This window comes from Ranitomeya imitator, chromosome 2 (assembly GCF_032444005.1).
Source record: "Ranitomeya imitator isolate aRanImi1 chromosome 2, aRanImi1.pri, whole genome shotgun sequence".
Taxonomy (NCBI): domain Eukaryota; kingdom Metazoa; phylum Chordata; class Amphibia; order Anura; family Dendrobatidae; genus Ranitomeya; species Ranitomeya imitator.
This window is the reverse complement of record NC_091283.1, coordinates 314,732,926-314,755,382: the sequence shown is the minus strand read 5'-3', so window position 1 is coordinate 314,755,382 and position 22,457 is coordinate 314,732,926. Positions and strand designations below refer to the sequence as shown.

The window sequence follows — 22,457 nt, the reverse complement described above, 5'->3', positions numbered from 1 at the left end:
TATTCACCAAGACAATAATAGTTCACAGTCTAATAGCAAACCTCATAGGATAAACCAGTAGAGCGTGGTGCTCAACTGTTTGTTCACTCTGCCTCCCAAATATGGAATACAAAGTCACCTAACAATGTTAAGTAGGTGAAAATAGTATCAATAAAAACTTCTACTGATCCAGCAAAAAATAAAGCCCAACTCATGTCCGTCATCTGTCTGTGAAAAAACAGAGGGTGTCCACATTATTTATGGTCCAGAGGGCTCCAGTGTATCTAGTATACTGTATCCAGTGTATGCGTTTAAGGGGATACACTAGAGCCCTCTGGACCCTGGGTACAGTATTTATATGTGATATTTTTCTTGGCCTGGATTTATCCTCATATCCTTGCATGATATTGTCTATAATTGCTGATAATTACCTATTTGACCTTGTGCTATAATGTGTACTTTTGTCTCTGGACTCTCCTATGAATCACTTATTTCTTGTCATTTTATCTACCTATTATACATTTAATTTAACTTTTTTTTTTTCTGGGAGTTACCAGAGACAAACCCCAGAACCATCCAGATACTTTGTTTGGGTCCTTCTTTGCACTTTTTTTATGACAATCTGATTTTCTACCTCATGCCTTTCCTTGCATATGAATTTGAGCCTATTCTGCAAGGGGTTGCACTCTATGCATAACTTTGGACTCAACCTATTTATTTGCCAAGTGTTTGATTTTTTCTTTATGATCTGTCTACATCTTCATTTTTTAGCTTTTTACATTTTCTGCTTCAATAACATTTTTCATTTTTTACATAACTTGAGTCTGGAGGACTTTTTTCTCTACGTACATTTTTTCTTGCTCTTAAAATCACACGAGACCCTATGGTAGAAGGAATCACAACAAATGCCAGATTGGATAAGGTTGGATTATTTAATGATTTTCTTGTTGGGAGTAGAGCAATCCCTTCCAAGAGCAATCAGTTTAATCCATCAGTCAGGTCTTAAAATAAATTGGGACAAATCCTCAGTTTTGCCGCTTACTGAGAATATACCTGGACACTCGGAATATGGTTTACAAGTACTCAAATTTAAATATCTTGGTATAAATATTAATAAAGCCCATTATAGATTTGAAAGATAACATATACCCTCTCACTGAGATAATTAAAAAAAAATGTGAGAAATGGTCCCAACTCCCTATTTCTGTAATATTATTCGCGCCTGACAGAGACCTAAGTGCCAGGGCGGACATGCAGAACCTGATTTATTTTTATATTACCCAGCTGCATTATTTAAAAAGTTGGTTGAGGGACGATAAGCCGTCTAATGTGGAGGCTGATGTTTTGCAACTTTTAAATAGGATTTCAATATGGGCAATATTGGAGGGATCCTATAAACCACCACAGGATTTCTATTGGTGCAGGAACTTGCGATACAGATCTAGAAAGAAAGTAAATGGTGGATGAGACTCAGTTATGGGACAACCCAGAGTTTCCACATCTTAAGATATTACCAGATTCTATGTCCTGGAAGCAATAAGGAATAACAACATTGGACAAGGTATATGAAAATGAAGTACTGTTATCATTTGATCAAATACATACAAAATATGGGACAGGGATTTTTATACATATCTGCAAATGAGATATGCTATTACGCACCAGTTCCCACATCCCAGAATGTGGATATTGAGATACCCACAATTAGGTGTATTTACTGCCCAGGGCCTTACGGGTGTAATTTCCACACTATATACTATTGTGCTTAATTAAAAAGTTGCATCCACTCAACTTCCTGTGGAAGACAAATTGCGACAATTGATAACCTCAATAACTAAATAATAAACTAATACAATTATATATTTTACATCATTCTTACCTTACCCCATCCAAACTATTTAGGTTTGATGGATTATCCTCTGATGGTTGTCATAGATGTGGGGAATAGGGGGTGGATTTTTGGAACTGTGCAGTGATGAGATATTGGAGTGCAGTGGTTTCTACATGATCAAGAATCATTGGGGCACCGGTTGATTGTGTGCCGAAACTGTGTGTGTTGGGAATTTTGGATGAGGAAATTTGGCCACATTATGATAGAATTCTTATTAGACTCTTTTCCTTGCCAGGAAAGTGATAGTATTGAGATCGGTGGTGAGAACAGCACCTTCCGTTAATCAATGGAATACATTTTTAGTTATACCGTATGAGAATATAGAGTATAGGAATAGAAAATGTCCCCAAAAACTCCATAGAATCTGGGAGAAGAGGTGTGATTCACCTCTGACGCACCCATCTCCCAATGTTTTAGCTTCCTCAATTTCACGTTATGTACCCTGATAGGTTTCAACTTTTCAACAGCACGAGATAAGATTACTGATGCAAAAGAACCAATGAGGGTATCGCCATTTCTAGCCTCTAAATCATTAAGTCCTTAAGTTTGACAGATTGCTTATTGTCCTAATAAATGGATGAGTGCAGTGTCCTAATTGTGTAAAATATATAGTTATACATTAATATATTGTAATATTTTACAGCGAAAGATACCATTCAAAATATGATGTAATATTTGTAATTGTGACCTGTATTGATATTTGTTAGCATAGATAACATAATCTGATGCATATCCTGTTAATACTGTATATGCTGTTTATTTTTTTTTAAATAAAAGTGAGTTTTTTTTTAAATAAAAATAGATGAATGCTGCTTTCCTTCTGAACCCTGCCATGTGTGCAAACAGTAGTGAAAAACTGTATACAGGGTGTTGTTACATTCAAGAGAAGTTGGAAAATAATTTGTAAGGTCCATTTGTTTCCTATTATTTCTTTGAGAAGAATTCAATAGTTATCACCACATAGAGTGATACATGTCAGATTTTAAAAATGAGGCCGGAATAGGAACACAAAACTTCAGGAAGTGGTTAAATCTGGCGATTTTGGACACTAACTACAGTAGTCAAAAACTGTGACTAAAGACAATAACACATCTACTGAAATGATCAAACTCAACTGACTTCATCAGTAATAAATGAATAACTAGTGGAGAAACCTTTCTGGGGTAATTAGAGTATTTATTTATTAATACTCTCCGGTTTATTCACCGAACATAGCCAAACGCAATTGGAGTCAATGGGAGGCAGAAACAAAAGCATACACAACAAGTTCAAACGGGCCCAAAAGCTGCCAAAACACATCAAATTTTGGGCAGACACCAGAAAAGTGGCCTCAATTCACCCACAGTACAAATTTTAGAATGGAACAGCAGAACTAAGCCAGGCATGAGGTATCAGGGTCTGGGCCAGCATTTACAGCTTTGAATTGAACTTCAAATTAAGATGAGATGGGTGAGGCTTCGGCGTAGGCCTGCTGTGCTGGGAGCTCTGAAATCACATGCAACAGCTCAACCTGCCTTTATGCTCAGCCATAATCAGATGGTACAAATATCAGTTTCATAGACTGCTATTGTCAGAAAATTGTAAGGATAGTATCATGGGTAGTTGACAAAGTGGAGGCCTGCCAGTCTCTGAGGCCTACTGCTACAGCCAACACATATGAAGGAGACCCAACCAGGAGTCTACACATTTCCAAAAATTAGTAGCAAACACTACTAAAGTGGCATCAATTTCACCAGAGTAAAACTAGTATAAAGAGGACAGACACCTCTTCCACTACAGCCAACCCAACAGATGGAGACTGTAACGAGTAAGGTTGTGGAACCACTGTGCTATAGCCCTCGGAAAGTCTGGAGGGGCGCAACTAGGTGGCCTACCAAATCCAACCTTGGATAAGCAGCAGCAGCAGCAGGCAAACACCCGTGACCTTCAGGACTGACCTACAGAGGGTGGTAGCTGACACCTTAGAGTGGGTAGGTTGGTACAGCCTGAAGGAGGGATGAAGAATGCAGGCAGGCACTGTAGGGACACTGGAACCACTGGTGCCGATGGGACCAGCTGAGGAACAGAAAAGCACCGGCAGGTGCAGAATTGACCAGGTGTTACACAGATGGGCACTGGCAGGTGCGAAATGGACTGGGTGTTAGACAGATGGGCACTGGCAGGTGCAGGCTGGATCGGTTGTTACACAGATGGGCACTGGCAGGTGCAGATTGGACCAGGTGTTACACAGATGGGCTCTGGCAGGTACGGGCTGGACTGGGTGTTAGATTTGCACTGGCTGATGCGACCTGGACTGCCAGTTACACAGATGAGCACTCGCAGGAGCAGGCTGGACTAGGTGCTACACATGTGCACTAGCAGGTCACCCAAATAGTTACTTACAGGTACTGTCAGGTGCGAGCTGGACTGGATGTTACACAGATGGGCACTGGCAAGTGCAAGCTGGAGGAACAGGAGAGTACTGGCAGGTCCAGACTGGACCGTGTGTTACAAAGATGGGCACTGGCAGGTGTGGGCTTGACCAAGTGTTAGAGGAGCACTGGCAGGTGCAAGCTGGACCAGCTGATGGACAGAAGAGACCAGACAGGTCTGAGCAGATGGGTACAGGATAGACAAGCAGACGGGCGGACCTGGGGGGCTGACATCTAGCAAGCATGCAAGGCAAACTAACAACATTGCTCAGGCACCTCCATATTGGAGGAGCCTTAACCCCTTTCTGACATTAGACGTACTATCCCGTCGAGGTGGGGTGGGCCCCTATGACCACCGACGGGATAGTACGTCATATGCGATCGGCAGCGCTCACGGGGGGAGCGCCGCCGATCTCGGCCGGGTGTCAGCTGCCTATCGCAGCTGACATCCGGCACTATGTGCCAGGAGCGGTCACGGACCGCCTCTGGCACATTAACCCCCGGCACACCGTGATCAAAGATGATCGCGATGTGCCGGCGGTATAGGGAAGCATCGCGCAGGGAGGGGGCTCCCTGCGGGCTTCCCTGAGCCCCCCGCAGCAACGCAATGTGATCGTGTTGCTGCGAGGGTCTGCTCACCTCCCTCCCTGCTCCAGGCTCGGACCCAAGATGGCCGCAGATCCGGATCCTGCAGGGAGGGAGCAGGCATTGTGAAGCCTGCAGTGCTGCATGTCAGATCGGTGATCTGACAGAGTGCTGTGCACACTATCAGACCACCAATCTGTGTTGTCCCCCCCTGGGACAAAATAAAAAAGTTAAAAAAAATTTTTCCAAATGTTTAAAAAATATATATATATTCCTAAATAATGAAAAAAAAAATATTATTCCCATAAATACATTTCTTCATCTAAATTAAAAAAAAAACAATAAAAGCACACATATTTAGTATTGCCGCGTCCGTAACGACTCGACCTATTAAACTGGCCCACTAGTTAACGCCTTCAGTAAACACCGTAAGAAAAAAAAAAAACGAGGCAAAAAACAACGCTTTATTATCATACCACCGAACAAAAAGGGGAATAACACGCGATCAAAAAGACAGATATAAATAACCATGGTACCGCTGAAAACGTCATCTTGTTCCGCAAAAAACGAGCCGCCATATAGCATCATCAGCAAAAAAATAAAAAAGTTATAGTCCTGAGAATAAAGCGATGCAAAAATAATTATTTTTTCTGTAAAATAGTGTTAGGAGTCGAGTTTCCTCTGCTGCACAGGGGGAATCTCGATCCGTGTCTGCTGCGGTCTCCCATTCGGCATCGGCCGCAGTGGGGTCTGCTCAGCGGAGACGTCGCTCCCAGCGTCTCGCTGAGGCTGATCCGGTGCATAGGGTCACTACTGCCTTTTCTGGCTTTCCTATGGTACCCTGCACTGATCTGCGGCGAACAGGCCTCTCAGGGACTAGGTCCTTATTTACACACACTGAGCATGCCCAGGGCAAGGTCTCCCATTGGAGGTCGAGGGTCACATGTTCGGTGACATGTTCAGGTACTGCAGCGCATCCCATTGGTCCTCCAGAAAGGTCCTGAAAGGGCAAAACTTCAGTAGCAGCTTCCTGTGCTGCAACTATATAAACTGCGCATGACCGCACGGCCATGCGCTAGTATCGTCTTTTACTATATGCTTTGCGCCAATGTGGTCATGTGTTTGTATGTGTTCAGGGACCCGGCTGAAATAAGCCCCTAGAATGCTGGCTCCTCCGGCGAGGAGATTGTGTATGCATGCATGACCACTCACTGCTCACATCTGGGTAGTTGGCCTGTGCCTCTGTGAAAGTCTAACAGGGCACAGAGCTCACCTCTCGCGGTTACTCTGTGAAGCTAACAGAGTTGGTATATACCGCCATATAGAGCCGCCATTATTTAGCAGCAGGTACTTTCCTGCACGGTGGATCCCGGGTTGCGAACGCACTAATTCCTTTTAATAAACAATATATTTGGTGCGTTCCGCCAACCCTAACAAATAGTTTTTATCGTATAAAAAAGCCAAAACATAAAAAAGATATAAATGAGGTATCGCTGTAAACGTACTGACCCGAAGAATAAAACTGCTTTATCAATTTTACCAAATGCGGAACGGTATAAACGCCTCCCCCAAAAGAAATTCATGAATAGCTGGTTTTTGGTCATTCTTCCTCACAAAAATCAAAATAAAAAGCGATCAAAAAATGTCACGTGCCCGAAAATGTTACCAATAAAAACGTCAACTCGTCCCGCAAAAAACAAGACCTCACATGACTCTGTGGACCAAAATATGGAAAAATTATAGCTCTCAAAATGTGGTAACGCAAAAAATATTTTTTCCAATAAAAAGCGTCTTTCAGTGTGTGACAGCTGCTAATCATAAAAATACGCTAAAAAACTCGCTATAAAAGTAAATCAAACCTCCCTTCATCACCCCCTTAGTTAGGGAAAAATTAAAAAAATGTATTTATTTCCATTTTCCCATTAGGGTTAGGGCTAGGGTTAGGGCTAGGGCTAGGGTTAGGGCTAGGGTTAGGGCTAGGGTTAGGGCTAGGGTTGGGGCTACAGTTAGGGTTGGGGCTAAAGTTAGGGTTAGGGTTTAGATTACATTTACAGTTGGGAATAGGGTTGGGATTAGGGTTAGGGGTGTGTCAGGGTTAGAGGTGTGGTTAGGGTTACCATTAGAATTAGGGTTAGAGGTGTGTTTGGATTAGGGTTTCAGTTATAATTGGGGGGTTTCCACTGTTTAGGTACATCAGGGGCTCTCCAAACACGACATCGCGTCCGATCTCAATTCCAGCCAATTCTGCGTTGAAAAAGTAAAACAGTGCTCCTTCCCTTCCGAGCTCTCCCGTGTGCCCAAACAGGGGTTTACCCCAACATATGGGGTATAAGCGTACTCAGGACAAATTGGACAACAACTTTTGTGGTCCAATTTCTCCTGTTACGCTTGGGAAAATACAAAACTGGGGGCTAAAATATAATTTTTGTGGAAAAAAAAAAGATTTTTTATTTTCACGACTCTGTGTTATAAACTGTAGTGAAACACTTGGGGGTTCAAAGTTCTCACAACACATCTAGATGAGTTCCTTAGGGTGTCTAGTTTCCAAAATGGTGTCACTTGTGGGGGGTTTCTACTGTTTAGGTACATTAGGGGTTCTGCAAACGCAATGTGACACATGCAGACTATTCCATATAAGTCTGCATTCCAAATTGCACTCCTTCCTTTCCAAACCCTCCCATGCGCCCAAACGGTGGTTCCCCCCACATATGGGGTATCAGCGCACTCAGAACAAATTGGACAACAAATTTTGGGGTCCAATTTCTCCTGTTACCATCGGGAAAATACAAAACTGGGGGCTAAAAAATAATTTTTGTCGGAAAAAATTTTTGTTTTATTTTTACGGCTCTGCATTATAAACTTCTGTGAAGCCCTTGGTGTGTCAAAGCGCTCACCACACCTCTAGATAAGTTCCTTAGGGGGTCTACTTTCCAAAATGGTGTCACTTGTGGGGGGTTTCAATGTTTAGGCACATCAGTGGCTCTCTAAACGCAACATGGCGTCCCATCTCAATTCCTGTCAATTTTGCATTGAAAAGTCAAACGGCGCTCCTTCCCTTCCGAGCTCTCCCATGTGCCCAAACAGTGGTTTACCCCCACATATGGGGTATCAGCGTACTCAGGACAAATTGTACAACAACTTTTGGGGTCCAATTTCTTCTCTTACCCTTGGGAAAATAAAAAATTGGGGGCAAAAAGATAATTTTTGTGAAAAAATATGATTTTTTTATTTTTACGGTTCTGCATTATAAACGTCTGTGAAGCACTTGGTGGGTCAAAGTGCTCACCACACCTCTAGATAAGTTCCTTAGGGGGTCTACTTTCCAAAATGGTGTCACTTGTGGGGGGTTTCAATGTTTAGGCACATCAGGGGCTCTCCAAACGCAACATGGTGTCCCATCTCTATTCCAGTCAATTTTGCATTGAAAAGTCAAATGGCGCTCCTTCACTTCCGAGCTCTGTCATGCACCCAAACAGTAGTTTACCCCCACATATGGGGTATCGGTGTACTCAGGACAAATTGTACAACAACTTTTGGGGTCCATTTTCTCCTGTTACCCTTGGTAAAATAAAACAAATTGGAGCTGAAATAAATTTTTTGTGAAAAAAAGTTAAATGTTCATTTTTATTTAAACATTCCAAAAATTCCTGTGAAGCACCAGAAGGGTTAATAAACTTCTTGAATATGGTTATGAGCACCATGAGGGGTGCAGTTTTTAGAATGGTGTCACACTTGGGTATTTTCTATCATATAGATCCCTCAAAATGCCTTCAAATGAGATGTGGTCCCTAAAAAAAAATGGTGTTATAAAAATGAGAAATTGCTGGTCAAATTTAACCCTTATAACTCCCTAACAAAAAAAAAATGTTGGTTCCAAAATTGTGCTGATGTAAAGTAGACATGTGTGATAGAAATATTTATATCATGTAGATCTCACTTGCATGTATATTCCTTTAAATCACATATACTCATATAAACGCAAATATATCTATATACACTATAATCAATTGCTTAAAATGGCTGACATAAACTAATTTAAGCCAGACAGACTGTTCGGTGTTTTCCACCCAAAAAGCAGAAGAACTCCAGATGTATTAAGTGCTGATGAGTTGTCTCAACTTTGTCCCAGATGCAGAGAGCTACATTTTAGTTGCATAATCAGCAGTCATATGAGCATTAATCACAATATTCCATATATATCAGATAACCAATAACTGAATTGTATGTTAATTAACTAACCTCCCCAACCACACCTTTCTATATGCTATTATAAAAACTATGTATCAGGAAATAAATCTCCAGTCTTTGACTGAATGTTAAGCTGCCATCACGTGTCAGACTCATTCATTCTTGAGGGCTCATAAATATTAATTGGGAGCGGCCGCAGCACACACGGGTAGATTTATCCAACCCAAATTTCCATATCAAGTGGCGCCCAACGGCTCGGACGAAGATATCACAGGAGGGGATCCGGCTGACCGCACAGACGAGGGTGCGGGCCACGGCCTTGGCCCACGGGACGGAGACTGCAGCTCCATCAGAGTAAGGTAAGAAAATTCTATCATCTTACCTGAATGTCCCCTGTGCCCAGTCCGGGTCTGTACCTTTAGCCGGTCAGGTGTGGTCACCACCGCATTCCCAGGTAGTGTAAAAAGTCCGAGCCTGAACCTAAACCCTGGGATATAAGTCGAGGTGTCTGCTGTGTGCCGTGTATATGTTCTGTGTTTGTGTAACATTCGGGAGAAGAAAGGAACAGTGACTGTTTGTGGTTGCTGGGTAACAGACCGCAGGAGGTCAAATCGCTCGATAAGTTATTGCAGGATTCCCGTGCATAGGAGGGATAGTTAATCCCGGGGCAGCTGACCCCAGGCTCCAGGCACGGGTAGTGATAACTTAGAGGGCTACTGCAGATTCCCGTAGTGCCGACTATCTAGTTAGATAGCTTGGACCGGGGTGGTAGAAATCCCACCTGTTGTGTTTCTCACTCAGGTGACCCGGGCATAGGTGTGCTCAGTGCGATTGGCAGTAGTCTGTTTCCCAAAGCTTCCTACACGTGTCACAAAATAATAATAAAGAGGGTGTCGAATCTCCTGGATGTCAATGTTCTTTGTCTGTTAATGTCACGTACTGTCGCTTAACTGCGTAGAATCGAAAAAGAAGTTTTTTTTTCTCTTCTCTCTCCCCGTCTGTTCTCTATTTAGAACTTCCCCTCCTCCATGCAGTTAGGAGAAATATATGCATTGTGAAACACACGGTCACAAGCGTCTTTTTTTGTCTTTTTTTTTCTATTCTTTTTTGTTGCTAAGTTTTCTGTTTTTGCATATATATGACATTTATTTGAAGAGGTGAAACTAAATGATATCTATCATTTTTGCTGTGACATACGTGATTTTTGGTATAACAGCAGCTGCTGGTAAAAAAGGGGAAGTGTGTCTCTGACTGCATTTGAGCGCAGCGTACAGAAAAAAAAAAAAAAGGAGGGGGGAGAGGAGAAGCCGTTTTAATTTTATTTTATTTTCTGTTTTTTGTTGCATTTTTTTTAAGTTTTTAGACTTTTTATAAGTTTTTCAAAGTTTCTTTTCTCTTCTGCCTCTTCACCTTTTTGTTTAAAAGGGGTTTTTATTTATTCATTTTTTTTTCCTTCTCTGTGAAGATCCTGAGTTTTGGAGCGTGTACCCAGTTTTTTTATGGTTCTTTTATGTTTTGATTTCAACATCTTGCATCAATTTTTTTGAAAGCTCCCTTTTTCTTCTATTTTTCGTGTTTTTGTATACTTACCTACTTGAGATTTTTATTGTTATGTTTTTTATTTCTTTTTTCTTTTTGCAATGGGGAATAATTTGGGCAAGCAACAGGAGAGCCTTTTGCTTCCTGATGAGAAAACGGCTCCTCAAATAGTAGCGGAGCATGAAGGTGTTAAGTACGTGAAGAATTTTAGAAGGTATAAAGTGTGTGAAATTCATCAGAATGGCAGAATTCAAGCTGCAGAATGGCATGATGTAGAAAGGAAAATAAGGGAAGTTAGCTGATGTTACATTGCTCAATGCTGATATGTGGTATACAGTAGCAGCAGAGCTTACATTGTTTAGGTGGTACAGAGAGATATGTGAAGGAGTCAGGAAGTGATTTTTATGTGTACAAAGTAGGGAAAGGTGTTAAACCATCAGCACCTCCCCCATATGGGGATGAAAAATATTGGGTGTGTGCAGTCTGCACCCAGCAGAATCCATTGTGCAGGGAGACTTGCTCAGCATGTGGTGCGCCCCGCCCAAACTTGGTACAGGGAGATGGCACTGTTACTCTGACAATGCCGGCACGGGCTGCATCAAAGAAGAAGGAATTCTCTTCTTGTCTTTCTCCTCCATCTTTTTCCTCTCCATCTTCTGCACTGCCCTCTCCTCCTCCTCTTTCATCTCCACCTCTTTCTCCTCCTCTTTCTCTTCCCCACCCTCCTACACCACACCCACCTCCTTCACACTTTTCATCTCTTCCTCTCTCTCTCTCTCTCTGAAGCACTCTCCCCTTCCTCAAACTCACCCATCTTTTCCTTACTCTGTGACACACTCTCCTTCTCCTGATCTGCTGCCTGTCAGGCAGGTGCCGAGCCCAGGCAGTGTGGTGTGTCTGTATCCAGTGCTCACAGCACAAGGCACATTCTATGTTCCCAATACAGCCCAGCCTCTGACAGTCATGGTATCGGGGGAGGAGGGTGGAGATCCCCCAGTAGAAGGCACCCCCCAAGCCGCAGCAGGCTTCCCCCAGGCAAACCCGGCAGCAGGCAGCTCAGGTCCGGGGACAGGGGGGGGGGGGGGAGACAGGCATCACCATCAGATGGTGATCAGTATCCCCGGTCAGAGCAGCCAACATTCACACCACAATGGAACTATAATCCTCCACAGCCTCAGCAGGGTGGGGACACATCCTCTCACAAAAAGACAATATCCAAGACCGCTTATCAGCCACTGCAGGACCCCAGTGCACTCTATCACAACTATTCCTCTGATGAGGATGAAGAGGGGACTTCATACATGCTACCCAGTACTAGAAAGAAAAACCCACGGGCACCTAGGAGACAGGGGCAGATAGAAGCACCACCATTACACTATGTGCACTTCACCCCAAGTCAGGTGACCAGTATCCTCAACAACCTTCCAGACCCAGAGATGCACCCCATGCCATTCTACTGAAGAATGCAGCAGAACCAGCGCACATATGCAGCCACCTGGAATGATCTGTGGGCAGTGATGGAGATAAAGGCAGGTGATGCCTTCTGGCCAATCATGAAAGAACACTTCAAGCTTTCAGGAGACTTAGACGTACATTCCTGGGAGTCAGGGCCGAAGCTGATTGAACAACTCAGAGAGTGGGCCAAAGGCAGGCTGGCCGGACAGGCCCTCAGCTTACATGACATGAGTCAGGAGAAGACAGAGACTGTGGAGAAGTTTCATGGCAGAATAATGCAGGTTTTCCAGGACCTGGGCTTCACCATTCATGATCAGATACACAGGCAGATGTTGGCACAGGCCTTTGTGCATGGACTCAGAGAACCAATCAAGAAGCCACTGATAGTGGCTAGACCCGAGTACAGGTCAATAGCAATGGACACCCTGCTCACCGTAGCCAAAGGGATCGAGTCCCAACCAGGAGTGCGGAAGACAACACCCCTTATGGCGGCCATAGGCTCTGAAGAACCACCGCAATACCGAGACAGAAGGAACGTCAGATGTTTCAACTGCGGCAAATTGGGTCATTACCAGAGCCGGTGCAGAGCTCCATCACAACCCAAGACCCTGCCCAGAGGAGCAAGCCGAGGAGCAGACAAGGTGGACAGTGAAGCGCCCCATCCATAGGACAGGGGCAAGCCAGGTCCGCAAGACACCACGCTCCTGACATGCAAAACCCCTTCAGCAGGACCAACCCCTCAAATTACCCTGAAAGTGGATGGCGTTGTCAGGTCTTTTCTTGTGGACACTGGTGCAGCCAGAAGTGTGATGAGACATGTGGAACTCCCTGACCCTACCTGCCTATCAGAATCCTCTGTGTCTTGCGTAGGCATCGACGGTCAAGTCAGAAATTCTCAGCTTACAAAGCCTCTGAGCGTGTGCACTCAGCCAGGACACTCTATCCTATCCCAGTTTGTGGTGTCAAGAACCTGCCCACTCAACCTACTGGGTGCAGACCTTCTACAGAAACTAAAAGCAACCATAGTGTTCCAGGAAGATGGGACCGTGACCCTTTCTTCACCTCTGACCCAGGAAGAGTCAGTCATGCTGGCAGCCTTACAGGAACCTCAAACAACCCATGAAGGCCTACCCAAGGAGGTACTGGACATAGTACCAGAAAGTCTATGGTCTAAGGGACCCCAAGATGTGGGAAAACTTCAAGTTGCCCCGGTGCGGGTATCACTCAAGCCAGGTACTCCATATCCTCGTAAGGCCCAGTATCCCTTGTCCATTGCACAGAGTCAAGCCGTCTCAGACCAATTGAAGGTGTTCCTGGAAATAGGGGTCGTTGTCCCCTGCACCTCTCCTTGCAATACCCCGCTTTTCCCTGTCAAGAAAAAGACTGTAAAAGGAGAGCCAGCCAAGTTCAGAATGGTACATGACCTAAGAGCGGTGAATGACGCTACAGTATTTGAAACTCCAATTGTGCCGAATCCACACACCCTGCTCTCAAATGTGCCTTCCACAGCAACAGTATTCACGGTGATCGACCTGGCAAATGCTTTCTTCAGTGTTCCCCTCCATCCAGATGACCAGTTCCTGTTTGCCTTCACGCATCAGGGGGCACAGTACACATGGGCGGTGATGCCCCAGGGGGCCCAGAACAGCCCCTCGCAATTCACCAAAGCAATGTCCACAGTTCTCGCCAACTGGATCACAGAACATGCAGAAGTGACCCTGCTACAATACGTGGACGATCTACTCCTTTGTGCAGTTGACTTTGACACGTGTAAAGCACATTCCGTGTCTCTCCTACTCTACCTGGCGAAACAACACTGCAAGGTCTCGAAGAACAAAGTCCAGTGGTGTCTGAAGCGAGTTACATTCCATGGGCACTGCATTGCTCACCAGACTAAACACCTGACAGATGACCGGAAGACCACAGTGGAGAGGATGGCTCCCCCAACATCTCCAAAGGCACTACAAGCTTTTCTTGGTCTAGTATCGTACTGCAGAACCTGGATCCCTGATGCCTCAGTCCTAATGCAACCTCTGTATGACTGCATTAACGTAACCCCGTTCCTGCTAACAGATGTGGCCTTCAGTTCGTTCAAGAAGCTAAAAGACTCAGTAGTCTCAGTGCCAGCGCTAGGCTTACCTGACTACGAGAAGCCATTCCGTCTCTACCTGATGGAGAAAGAAGGCCATGCTACTGGAGTCCTGACACAGACTCACGGGGGAAGACAGAGACCTCTAGGCTATTTTTCAGCTCGCCTGGATCCAGTTGCAAGGGGAGCCCCCTCCTGCATGAGAGCAGTATTTGCAGCACACTCCCTCCTGGACAAAACAGCTGACATCATTCTTGGACATCCACTGGAAATCCTGGCTCCACATGACATCTCAGCAATTCTCAATCAAACCCAGCCAAAACATCTCTCCATCGCAAGACATCTTCGTCTACAGTGCTCACTACTACTGCCTGACAACGTCACCATCTCCAGATGTACAGTCCTCAATCCAGCCACTCTACTCCCACTCCCAAGGGGGGATACAGATATGGACCCTCCAGATCAAAATCTGCATGATACCTTCCATAAGGATCTGGATTTGCTCCGACAAGATGATCATGATTGTTTCAGCATCATGCAACAGGAAACAGGACTACCCAATGTGGCAGAAGAGCCACTGGCCAACCCAGAGTTGATCCTCTATGTAGATGGCTCCAGGTTTGCAGATGATGAAGGAAGATTTCACACGGGATGTGCAGTGACCAGCAATCAAGAAATCCTGTGGTCCAGGAGTCTGCCACCTAGCCTGTCAGCCCAGGAAGCAGAACTGATAGCGCTGACGAAGGCTTGCCAGATTGCAGAAGGCAAAACTGCGAACATTTACACCGATTCAAGGTATTCGCATGGCATAGCACACGACTTCGGACCCATCTGGGCTGCAAGAGACTTCATCACAGCAAGCGGAACAACCGTAAAGCATCATGGAGCTATTAAAGATCTACTGAGCGCACTCCAACTCCCAAAAATGGTGGCAGTACTGAAGGTCAAAGCACATGGAAAACTGAACACAGTAGAGGCACGGGGCAACAACATGGCGGATATGGCAGCCAAAGAAGCCGCAAAAGGAAGACAGTATGGAGAAATGGGAGAGGTCGTAGAGCCGGACGGCTACTACATGGCAACTGAGGACAAGACACCAGATGAGATGACGTCTTGGGATCTATTCAAGAAGTTGCAAGAACAAGCCCCAAAGGAGGAGAAGGAGAATTGAATGTGGAAGGGTGCAACACATCAAGAAGGAAGGGTATACTCAATGGACTACAAACCCTGTTTACCCCGAAGCATGTACCCTATGGTGGTCCAGTGGGCACATGGGCCCACGCACAGATCAAAGACACAGATGAATGATCTGATTGGTGCTGGTCAGCAGTAGGGTCAGACTTAGGCCTACACACTCCCTACCACCCCCAGAGTAGCGGGAAAGTGGAAAGACTGAATGGGACACTCAAAAACAGGATGTTAAAAGTTGCCCAAGAAACACGCAAACCATGGCATGAAACACTCCCCATCGCACTGTTTAGTGTCAGGCACACTCCCCGGGGCCCAGAAAAGTTGTCACCTCATGAGATTCTGTTTGGGTCCAGCCCTCGGTTAGGGGTATTCTTGCCTCAGCAATTGACAATGCAATATGATGCTTTGTCTGCTTATGTAATTGAACTCACCAAGAAACTTGCTAACATCCATTCTCGAGTTTTCTCTTCATTACCAGATCCAGGATCGGTACCCGGTTCACACTCCCTGAAACCAGGAGACTGGGTGTTGGTGAAGAAGTTTGTGAGGAGATCGCTCGACCCCAGATTTGACGGTCCCTTCCAAGTGCTGCTAAAGACACCAACCTCTGTGAAACTAGAGGGAAGGCCCACTTGGATCCACGCATCGCACTGCAAGAAGGCTCCCGTACCAGAAGATACACCTAAGCCAGAATGATCCTGATGATGGAAAAGACAGTCAAGGAAACAACAAACCTGATGCTGCATCTCCTCCTGGACGAACCTATCCGAATTCATATTCACCCACCTGATGGCTCTTCCAATCCTGATGACGACGAATATGTGGAACTGATCGCACAGAGTCGCCAATATGAGACCATGCATGTTTCTACCCCCGTTTAGGGACAGATCTCCTTATCGCTCATTGCGAAAGACTGTACGGTGTAGGGCGTAGACACTAGGTTTGCGTCGGATCGCCGGCAGCACAAAAGAGTTGCAGCGCTTTGGGACAGGAGGCTAGGCTTAGGGCAAGTGATATCTAAGGGGGGCTTGTGATAGAAATATTTATATCATGTAGATCTCACTTGCATGTATATTCCTTTAAATCACATATACTCATATAAACGCAAATATATCTATATACACTATAATCAATTGCTTAAAATGGCTGACATAAACTAATTTAAGCCAGACAGACTGTTCGGTGTTTTCCACCCAAAAAGCAGAAGAACTCCAGATGTATTAAGTGCTGATGAGTTGTCTCAACTTTGTCCCAGATGCAGAGAGCTACATTTTAGTTGCATAATCAGCAGTCATATGAGCATTAATCACAATATTCCATATATATCAGATAACCAATAACTGAATTGTATGTTAATTAACTAACCGCCCCAACCACACCTTTCTATATGCTATTATAAAAACTATGTATCAGGAAATAAATCTCCAGTCTTTGATTGAATGTCAAGCTGCCATCACGTGTCAGACTCATTCATTCTTGAGGGCTCATAAATAATAATTGGGAGCGGCCGCAGCACACACGGGTAGATTTATCCAACCCAAATTTCCATATCACATGTGAGAAATGTTACTTATTAATATTTTGTGTGACATATCTCTGTGATTTAATTGCATAAAAATTCAAAGTTGGAAAATTGCGAAATTTTCATAATTTTCGCCAAATTTCCATTTTTTTCACAAATAAACGCAGGTACTATCAAAGAATTTTTACCACTATCATGCAGTACAATATGTCACGAGAAAACAGTGTCAGAATCACTGGGATCCGTTGAAGCGTTCCAGAGTTATAACCTCATAAAGGGACAGTGGTCAGAATTGTAAAAATTGGCCCGGTCATTAACGTGCAAACCACCCTTGGGGGTAAAGGGGTTAAAAAGAAGGTGTCACCCAGCTATTGGCTGGGGGCACTTTAGGGCAACACTGTTATGACCTGGTGGTCAGGACAATAATGGACCTGGTGGTTAAGAGCACACGGAATGACCTGATAGTTACTGATAATAAAGGACGAGCTCTGGGACGTGGGAACTCTGCTGACCGCAATCCCTAATCCTATCAACCACACTAGAAATAGCCGTGGATTGCTCCTAACGCTGCCTATGAAACTCAGCACAGCCTAAAGAACTAGCTAGCCCTGAAGATAGAAAAATAAAGCCTACCTTGCCTCAGAGAAATTCCCCAAAGGAAAAGGCAGCCCCCCACATATAATGACTGTGAGTAAAGATGAAAATACAAACACAGAGATGAAATAGATTTAGTAAAGTGAGGCCCGACTTACTGAACAGACTGAGGACAGGAAAGGTTGCTTTGCGGCCAGCACAAAAACCTACAAAAAGACCACGCAGAGGGCGCAAAAAGACCCTCCGCACCGACTCACGGTGCGGAGGCGCTCCCTCTGCGTCCCAGAGCTTCCAGCAAGCAAGACAACAATAAAAATAGCAAGCTGGACAGAAAAATAGCAAACCAAAGAAAATACAAGCAGGAACTTAGCTTCTGCTGCGAAGACAGGTCACAAGAACGATCCAGGAGTGAACTAGACCAATACTGGAACATTGACAGGTGGCATGGAGCAAAGATCTAAGTGGAGTTAAATAGAGCAGCCAGCTAACGAATCAACCTCGTCACCTGTGGGAGGAAACTCAGAAACACCCAACAGAGGAAGTCCATGGACAGAACCAGCCGAAGTACCATTCATGACCACAGAAGGGAGCCCGACAACAGAATTCACAACAGTACCCCCCCCTTGAGGAGGGGTCACCGAACCCTCACCAGAGCCCCCAGGCCGACCAGGATGAGCCAAATGAAAGGCACGAACCAGATCGGCAGCATGAACATCAGATCCAAAAACCCAGGAATTATCTTCCTGACCATAACCCTTCCACTTGACCAGGTACTGGAGTTTCCGTCTCGAAATACGAGAATCCAAAATCTTCTCCACCACATACTCCAACTCCCCCTCAACCAACACCGGGGCAGGAGGATCAATGGATGGAACCACAGGCGCCACGTATCTCCGCAATAACGAACTATGGAACACATTATGGATGGCAAAAGAAGCAGGAAGGGCCAAACGAAATGACACAGGATTGATAACCTCAGAAATCTTATACGGACCAATGAAACGAGGCTTAAACTTAGGAGAGGAAACCTTCATAGGAACATAGCGAGACGACAACCAAACCAAATCCCCAACACGAAGTCGGGGACCCACACAGCGCCGGCGGTTAGCGAAACGTTGAGCCTTCTCCTGGGACAATGTCAAATTGTCCACCACATGAGTCCAAATCTGCTGCAACCTATCCACCACAGTATCTACACCAGGACAGTCCGAAGACTCAACCTGCCCTGAAGAGAAACGAGGATGGAAACCAGAATTGCAGAAAAACGGTGAAACCAAAGTAGCCGAGCTGGCCCGATTATTAAGGGCGAACTCAGCCAACGGCAAAAAGGACACCCAATCATCCTGATCAGCAGAAACAAAGCATCTCAGATATGTTTCCAAAGTTTGATTAGTTCGTTCGGTTTGGCCATTTGTCTGAGGATGGAAAGCTGAGGAAAAAGACAAATCGATGCCCATCCTAGCACAAAAGGATCGCCAAAACCTTGAAACAAACTGGGAACCTCTGTCAGAAACGATGTTCTCCGGGATACCATGTAAACGAACCACATGCTGGAAAAATAATGGCACCAAATCAGAGGAGGAAGGCAATTTAGACAAAGGTACCAAATGGACCATCTTAATAAAGCGATCACAAACCACCCAAATGACCGACATCTTTTGAGAGACGGGGAGATCCGAAATAAAATCCATAGAAATATGCGTCCAGGGCCTCTTCGGGACCGGCAAGGACAAAAGCAACCTACTGGCACGAGAACAGCAGGGCTTAGCCTGAGCACAAGTCCCACAGGACTGCACAAAAGAACGCACATCCCGTGACAAAGACGGCCACCAAAAGGATCTAGCCACCAAATCTCTGGTACCAAAGATTCCAGGATGCCCAGCCAACACTGAACAATGAATCTCAGAGATAACTCTACTAGTCCATCTATCAGGGACAAACAGTTTCTCCGCTGGGCAACGGTCAGGTCTATCAGTCTGAAATTTTTGCAGCACCCGCCACAAATCAGGGGAGATGGCAGACAAAATTACCCCCTCTTTGAGAATACCCACCGGCTCAGGAACACCCGGAGAGTCAGGCACAAAACTCCTTGACAGGGCATCAGCCTTCACATTCTTAGAGCCTGGAAGGTACGAAACCACAAAATCAAAACGGGAGAAAAATAACGACCATCGAGCATGTCTCGGATTCAACCGTTTGGCAGACTCAAGATAAGTCAAATTCTTGTGATCTGTCACGACCACCACGCGATGCTTGGCTCCTTCAAGCCAATGACGCCACTCCTCGAATGCCCACTTCATGGCCAACAACTCTCGATTACCAACATCATAATTACGCTCAGCAGGCGAAAACTTTCTAGAAAAGAAAGCACACGGCTTCATCACCGAGCCATCAGAACTTCTTTGCGACAAAACAGCCCCTGCTCCAATCTCAGAAGCATCAACCTCAACCTGAAAACGGGAGTGAAACATCTGGCTGGCACAACACAGGGGCAGAAGAAAAACGACGCTTCAACTCCTGAAAAGCCTCTACAGCTGCAGAAGACCAATTGACCACATCAGCACCCTTCTTGGTCAAATCAGTCAACGGTATAGCAACACTAGAAAAATTAGCGATGAAGCGCCGATAAAAATTAGGAAAGCCCAGGAACTTTTGCAGGCTCTTCACAGATGTCGGCTGAGTCCAATCGTAAATGGCCTGGAATTTAACAGGGTCCATCTCGATAGTAGAAGGGGAAAAAATGAACCCCAAAAATGAAACCTTCTGAACTCCAAAGAGACACTTTGACCCCTTCACAAACAAGGAATTCGCACGAAGGACCTGGAACACCATTCTGACCTGCTTCACATGAGACTCCCAATCATCCGAAAAGACCAAAATATCATCCAAATACACAATCAGGAATTTATCCAGGTACTCTCGGAAGATGTCATGCATAAAGGACTGAAATACTGATGGAGCATTGGAAAGCCCGAATGGCATAACCAGGTACTCAAAATTGCCCTCGGGCGTATTAAATGCTGCTTTCCATTCATCGCCTTGTTTAATACGCGCAAGATTATACGCCCCTCGAGGATCTATCTTGGTGAACCAACTAGCCCCTTTAATACGAGCAAACAAATCAGACAGCAACGGCAAAGGATACTGAAATTTGACTGTAATTTTATTAAGAAGGCGGTAATCAATACAAGGTCTCAAAGAACCATCCTTCTTGGCCACAAAAAAGAACCCTGCTCCTAACGGTGATGACGACGGGCGAATATGGCCTTTCTCCAAGGATTCCTTTATATAACTCCGCATAGCGGCGTGTTCTGGCACAGATAAATTGAACAATCGGCCCTTAGGAAACTTACTACCAGGAATCAAATTAATTGTACAATCGCAATCCCTATGAGGAGGTAGGGCACTGGCTTTGGGCTCATCAAATACATCCCGATAATCCGACAAAAACTCTGGAACTTCAGAAGGAGTGGAAAACGAAATTGACAAAAATGGAACATCACCATGTACCCCCTGGCAACCCCAGCTGGACACAGACATAGATTTCCAGTCCAATACTGGATTATGAACCTGTAGCCATGGCAACCCCAAAACGACCACATCATGCAGATTATGAAACACCAGAAAGCGGATATCCTCCTGATGTGCAGGAGCCATGCACATGGTCAATTGGATCCAGTACTGAGGCTTATTCTTGGCCAAAGGCGCAGCATCAATTCCTCTCAATGGAATAGGATACTGCAAGGGCTCCAAGAAAAAACCACAGCGCCTAGCATACTCCAAGTCCATCAAATTCAGGGCAGCGCCTGAATCCACAAATGCCATAACAGAATAGGATGACGAAGAGCAAATCAGAGTAACAGACAATAGAAATTTAGACTGTACCGTACCAATGGTGGCAGACCTAGGGAACCGCTTAGTGCGCTTAGGACAATCGGAGATAACATGAGTGGAATCACCACAGTAAAAACATAGCCCCTTCCGACGTCTGTGTTCTTGCCGTTCAGCTCTGGTCAAAGTCCTATCACATTGCATAGGCTCAGGCCCATGCTCAGATAGTACCGCCAAATGGTGCACAGCTTTACGCTCACGCAAGCGTCGATCGATCTGAATGGCCAAAGACATACACTCATTCAGACCAGCAGGCATGGGAAATCCCACCATGACATCCTTAAGGGCTTCAGAGAGACCCTTTCTGAAGATTGCTGCCAGGGCACATTCATTCCACTGAGTGAGCACAGACCACTTTCTAAACTTCTGACAATATATCTCTGCTTCATCCTGACCCTGACACAGAGCCAGCAAGATTTTCTCTGCCTGATCCACTGAATTAGGTTAGTCATAAAGCAATCCAAGCGCCAGGAAAAACGCATCAACATCACGCAATGCCGGATCTCCTGGCGCAAGGGAAAATGCCCAGTCTTGAGGGTCACCACGTAACAAAGAAATAATGATCTTTACTTGTTGAACAGAGTCACCTGAGGAGCGAGGTTTCAAGGCAAGAAACAATTTACAATTATTTTTGAAATTCAAGAACTTAGATCTATCACCAAAAAACAAATCAGGAATTGGAATCCTAGGCTCTGACATCAGATTCTGAACCACAAAACCTTGAATGTTTTGTACCCCTGTAGTGAGATTATCCATCCAAGAGGACAGACCTTGAATGTCCATGTTTACACCTGTGTCCTGAACCACCCAGAGGTAAAGGGGAAAAGACAGACAAAACACACTGCAAAGAAAAAAAATGGTCTCAGAACTTCTCTTATCCCTCTATTGAGATGCATTAGTACTTTGGGCCACCTGTACTGTTATGACCTGGTGGTCAGGACAATAATGGACCTGGTGGTTAAGAGCACACGGAATGACCTGATAGTTACTGATAATAAAGGACGAGCTCTGGGACGTGGGAACTCTGCTGACCGCAATCCCGAATCCTATCAACCACACTAGAAATAGCCGTGGATTGCTCCTAACTCTCCCTATGCAACTCGGCACAGCCCAAGGAACTAG

General features: G+C 45.0%; 1 protein-coding gene and 1 long non-coding RNA gene across 2 annotated transcripts in view; one reads left to right on the top strand and one right to left on the bottom strand.

Moving 5' to 3' along the window:
* Nucleotides 1–22,457, bottom strand: part of LOC138663428 (oocyte zinc finger protein XlCOF22-like) — a 73,634-nt gene that overhangs the window by 5,372 nt on the left and 45,805 nt on the right. The gene's annotated exons all lie outside the window — the stretch shown is intronic.
* LOC138663432 (uncharacterized) lies at nucleotides 9,241–16,781 on the top strand. Its single transcript, XR_011318187.1, has 2 exons — nucleotides 9,241–9,413; nucleotides 15,807–16,781. It is a non-coding gene; the product is annotated as an uncharacterized lncRNA (long non-coding RNA).